Here is a 6,020-nt window from a genome sequence, read left to right on the forward strand (position 1 = left end):
TTTACCATGAATAATTATTTTTATATATTACTTTACGGTCATTTCTATCATAGGAGCTGGCAGAGGCAGGGGAAAGAAACCGTCCACAGAAGAGACACCCAGAGCGCCTGTTCATCTGGAAAAAGGTACGAATGTTTTCGCTCATAACACTTGATCCTACCTACACTCATTTCTCCTAGGTTCCCATCCTACACTTGATCCTATAGCAGATCTACAAGCTCACAGCGTGTCACGTGAGCTTGTAGATGTGCCATGGATGATAAAAGTTATGTGTTAGGTGTGCCCTGAGCCAAATATGTTTGAGAACCACTGATATAGAGAGACACTACACTGTCTCACTATATAATGACACATTTACCACATGAATTACAAGGGTGGTGGTGGCTCAGGGGTTGTGTGGCTCGATCGTAACAACAAGGTTGCCAGTTCAAACATGGGCTCCCCCAGAGCTTTAGTGTCGAAGTGTCCTTGAGCAATGCTCAATCTATCTAAAGCACCTTGGATAAAGGTGCTATATAAATGCACCATTTACCATGAATATATTTTTTAATATATTACTTTACGGTAATTTCTATCATAGGAGCTGGCAGAGGCAGGGCCAAGAAACCGTCCACAGAGACACCCAGAGCGCCTGTTCATCTGGAAAAAGGTAAGAATGTTACCTAAAGCACCTAAATGTATCTAAAGCACCTTGGATAAAGGTGATATATAAATGCACCATTTACTATGAATATATTTTTTTATACATTACTTTACGGTAATTTCTATCATAGGAGCTGGCAGAGGCAGGGCCAAGAAACCGTCCACAGAGACACCCAGAGCGCCTGTTCATCTGGAAAAAGGTAAGAATGTTTTCGCTCATAACACTTGATCCTACACTCATTTCTCCTAGGTTCCCATCCTACACTTGATCCTATAGCAGATCTACAAGCTCACAGCGTGTCACGTTGTGAGCTTGTAGATGTGCCATGGATGATAAAAGTTATGTGTTAGGTGTGCCCTGAGCCAAATATGTTTGAGAACCAGATATAGAGAGACACTACACTGTCTCACTATATAATGACACATTTACCACATGAATTACATGGCTGGTGGTGGCTCAGGGGTAGAGAGGCTGGATGGTAACCAAAAGGTTGCCAGTTCAAACCCAGGCTCCCCCAGAGTTGGTGTTGAAGTGTCCTTGAGCAATCCACAATATATGTAAAGCACCCTGGATAAAGGCGCTATATAAATGCACCATTTACCATGAATTAAAAAAATATATATATTACTTTACGGTCATTTCTATCATAGGAACTAGCAGTCAGAATAAACAGTCGGAAGAACAGCCATCAACATCTTCTGGACTCTCTGGAGGACCATCTGTTCACAAAAAAGGTGTGTGTGTGCGTGCGTGCGCCTAGTAATCTCAGTGCTTCTTAGATGTAGTGGAGTAGAATGGTAATTTTGCATTTCTATAATTTACAGGAGCTGGCAAGAAACCGTCCACAGAAGAGACACCCAGAGCGCCTGTTCATCTGGAAAAAGGTAAGAATGTTTTCGCTCATAACACTTGATCCTACACTCATTTCTCCTAGGATCCCATCCTACACTTGATCCTATAGCAGATCTACAAGCTCACAGCGTGTCACGTTGTGAGCTTGTAGATGTGCCATGGATGATAAAAGTTATGTGTTAGGTGTGCCCTGAGCCAAATTTGTTTGAGAACCAGATATAGAGAGACACTACACTGTCTCACTATATAATGACACATTTACCACATGAATTACATGGCTGGTGGTGGCTCAGGGGTAGAGTGGCTGGATGGTAACCACAAGGTTGCCAGTTCAAACCTGGGCTCCCCCAGAGCTTTAGTGTCGAAGTGTCCTTGAGCAATGCTCAATCTATGTAAAGCACCTTGGATAAAGGTGCTATATAAATGCACCATTTACCATGAATATATTTTTTTAATATATGACTTTACGGTAATTTCTATCATAGGAGCTGGCAGGGGCAAGACAAAAGGGCCAACATTGCCTGGAGGACCATCGGTTCAAAAAAAAGGTGGGTGTGTGTGTGTGTGTGGGTAATCTCAGTGCTTCTGAGATGTAGTGGAGTAGAATGGTAATTTTGCATTTCTATAATTTACAGGAGCTGGAAAACAGTCAACAGAAGAACAGACACCCAGAGCACCTGTTCGCCGTAAGAATGTTTTCGCTCATCACACTTGATCCTACACTCATTTCTCCTAGGATCCCATCCTACACTTGATCCTATAGCAGATCTACAAGCTCACAGTGTGTCACGTTGTGAGCTTGTGGATGTGCCATGGATGATAAAAGTTATTCACAGGTGTGCCCTGAGCCAAACATGTTTGAGAACCACTGATATAGAAAGACACTACACTGTCTCTCTGCATTCTGTGATCCTATAGTTTACTATAGCACACTTTATATAATGACACATTTACCACATGAATTACATGGGTGGTGGTGGCTCAGGGGTGGAGTGGCTGGATGGTAACCACAAGGTTGCCAGTTCAAACCCGGGCTCCCCCAGAGTTGGTGTTGAAGTGTCCTTGAGCAATCCACAATATATGTAAAGCACCCTGGATAAAGGCGCTATATAAATGCACCATTTACCATGAATTAAAAATATATATATATTACTTTACGGTAATTTCTATCATAGGAACTAGCAGTCGGAATAAACAGTCGGAAGAACAGCCATCAACATCTTCTGGACTCTCTGGAGGACAATCTGTTCACAAAAAAGGTGTGTGTGTGTGTGTGTGTGTGTGTGTGCGTGCGTGCGCGCGCCTAGTAATCTCAGTGCTTCTTAGATGTAGTGGAGTAGAATGGTAATTTTGCATTTCTATAATTTATAGGAGCTGGCAAGAAACCGTCCACAGAAGAAACACCCAGAGCGCCTGTTCATCTGGAAAAAGGTAAGAATGTTTTCGCTCATCACACTTGATCTACACTCATTTCTCCTAGGATCCCATCCTACACTTGATCCTATAGCAGATCTACAAGCTCACAGCGTGTCATGTTGTGAGCTTGTAGATGTGCCATGGATGATAAAAGTTATTCACAGGTGTGCCCTGAGCCAAAAATGTTTGAGAACCACTGATATAGAAAGACACTACACTGTCTCTCTGCATTCTATGCGATCCTATAATTTAGTATAGCACACTATATACATGACACATTTACCACATGAATTACATGGGTGGTGGTGGCTCAGGGGTAGAGTGGCTGGATGGTAACCGCAAGGTTGCCAGTTCAAACCCGGGCTCCCCCAGAGTTGGTGTCGAAGTGTCCTTGAGCAATGCACAAAATATGTAAAGCACCTTTGATAAAGGCGCTATTTAAATGCACCATTTACCATGAATTAAAAAAATGTATATATTACTTTACGGTAATTTCTATCATAGGAGCTGGCAGAGGCAGGGCCAAGAAACCGTCCACAGAGACACCCAGAGCGCCTGTTCATCTGGAAAAAGGTAAGAATGTTTTCGCTCATAACACTTGATCCTACCTACACTCATTTCTCTTAGGTTCCCATCCTACACTTGATCCTATAGCAGATCTACAAGCTCACAGCGTGTCACGTTGTGAGCTTGTAGATGTGCCATGGATGATAAAAGTTATTCACAGGTGTGCCCTGAGCCAAAAATGTATGAGAACCACTGATATAGAAAGACACTACACTGTCTCTCTGCATTCTATGCGATCCTATAATTTAGTATAGCACACTATATACATGACACATTTACCACATGAATTACATGGGTGGTGGTGGCTCAGGGGTAGAGTGGCTGGATGGTAACCGCAAGGTTGCCAGTTCAAACAAGTGTACTTGAGCAATGCACAAAATATGTAAAGCACCTTGGATAAAGGCGCTATTTAAATGCACCATTTACCATGAATTAAAAAAAATTATATATTACTTTACGGTAATTTCTATCATAGGAGCTAGCAGTCGCAATGAACAGCCAACAACATCTTCTGGAGGACCATCTGTTCACAAAAAAGGTGTGTGTGTGTGTGTGTGTGTGTGTGTGTGCCTAGTAATCTCAGTGCTGTGGATGATATGTTTGAGAACCACTGATATAGAGAGACACTAAACTGTCTCTCTGCATTCTATGTGATCCTATAGTTTACTATAGCACACTTTATATATGTATGCAGCAAATACGTGTATGCAGCTAGGGCGCGATCCAAAATGACCCAACCGGCGGTCGGTAGCGGCGGCCGTCTGTTGGTCAACCGTCGGTCGGCCATTTCTCAACCATTTCGGATGGGGGTGGGCTCGTTTGAATTGTGCTGCCCCCCTGGGCGCGTTCCTGGGGGTCTCGAAGGTAAATCCTATAGGTCGGCCGGTCGGCCATTTCTCAATCGTTTTGGGACGGTGGCGGGCTCGTTTGAATCGTGCTACTCCCACTGGGCGCATTTCTGGGGGTCTGGAAGGTAAATCCCATAGGTCAGTCAGCCATAGGTTCGGTCGGGCATTTATCAACTGTTTCGGACGGGGGTGGGCTCGTTTAAATTGTGCCGCCCTCCTGGGGGTCTGGATGTTCCTGATTTTTATGGTAATTATGCATTTCTATAATTTACAGGTGCTGGCAAGAAAAGCGGTCCAGATGGGTGGCACGAGAGCAACTGGAACCCAAAAGTGATTCCGTTCACTGCAGTACCGGGTCTTCTTGGTGCCGCTGCTGATCTTGACTCTCTTGAGCCTGTTGACTTTCTGCAGCTTTATGTGACTGACGAGCTCATTGAAATGATAGTGGTGCAGACAAACCTATATGCAGACCAGTGCATGGAGGCGCTTGATCTGTTAGAGCTTCCTTTTTCGAGGATGCTTGACTGGAAACCTGTCACACTGCTGGAGATGAAGAACTTCTTTGGCCTGTGGTTCCTAACCGGTCTTGTCAAGAAACCAAGACTTCACTTGTACTGGTCAACGAACGAAGTCATCGCAACACCATACTTCCCAAGGACCATGAGCCGTAACAGGTTTCAGATGATTCAGAAGTTCCTTCACTATTGCAACAACAAAACGGCCAATCATGGTGATCCTCTTTACAAAGTCAGGCCAATTATGGACTACTTGCTGTGCAAGTTCAGAGAGCTCTTCCAACCGTCAAAAAACATCTGCATCGATGAAGGAATGCTCCTGTGGCGCGGGAGGCTAAAGTTCAGAGTGTACTCGCCTCAGAAGCCCATAAAATACGGCATTAGGTCGTACATCCTGTCGGACACCTCCACGGGCTATTGTTTCCATATGAAACCTTACCAAGGTGAACGGGCCAGACTGCAAGACATAATTGTGTTTTTGCTTGATAGATTGCCAGGTTATGGATATTGTCTGTATATGGATAACCTGTACAACTCTGTAACAATGTGTCAACACCTCCTTGACCTGAAGATCAATTCCTGTGGTACGCTTCGGAAGAACAGAGGGGAACCTCCCATCATCAGAGAGGTGACGGTGTCTCAACTGGACAAGATGACGGACAAGAAGGTCAGCCGGCACAACAACAAAGTGCTGGTCCTGTCGTGGCTTGATAAACGTGTCGTAAGGATGATCAGCACTTTCCATCCTGATGAAATGGAAGCCGCTATGGTGAAGCAGAAGGGCAAAGCTTACAGAGTCCCACAAGACAAGCCGCTCTGTGTGATCCAGTACAACAACGGAATGAATGGAGTTGATTTACTGGACCAGAAGATCAACTATTACCCATTCACCAGGAAGACCTGGAAATGGCCCAACAAGTTTGTCCAATATCTATTCCAAATAGCCTTGGTCAATGCCTTTGTCGTCTTCCAAAAGAAGAACCAGAGAACCAAGATCAAGGATCATTTGGATTTCATCCTCAGTATCGTACAATCCTGGACTGCGGTGACTGAAAAAGCAAAACGGAGGAAAGCTGCTGAGGAGAGTGCACACTCAGACAGTTCTCTACCTGACCCCACCCCTAGGGGACCCCGTCAACGCGACCCCCCATCCAGGCTGGATGTCTCTTTTGCAGGCCA

Source organism: Protomyctophum bolini (assembly GCF_963924005.1).
Source record: "Protomyctophum bolini genome assembly, contig: SCAFFOLD_82, whole genome shotgun sequence".
Taxonomy (NCBI): domain Eukaryota; kingdom Metazoa; phylum Chordata; class Actinopteri; order Myctophiformes; family Myctophidae; genus Protomyctophum; species Protomyctophum bolini.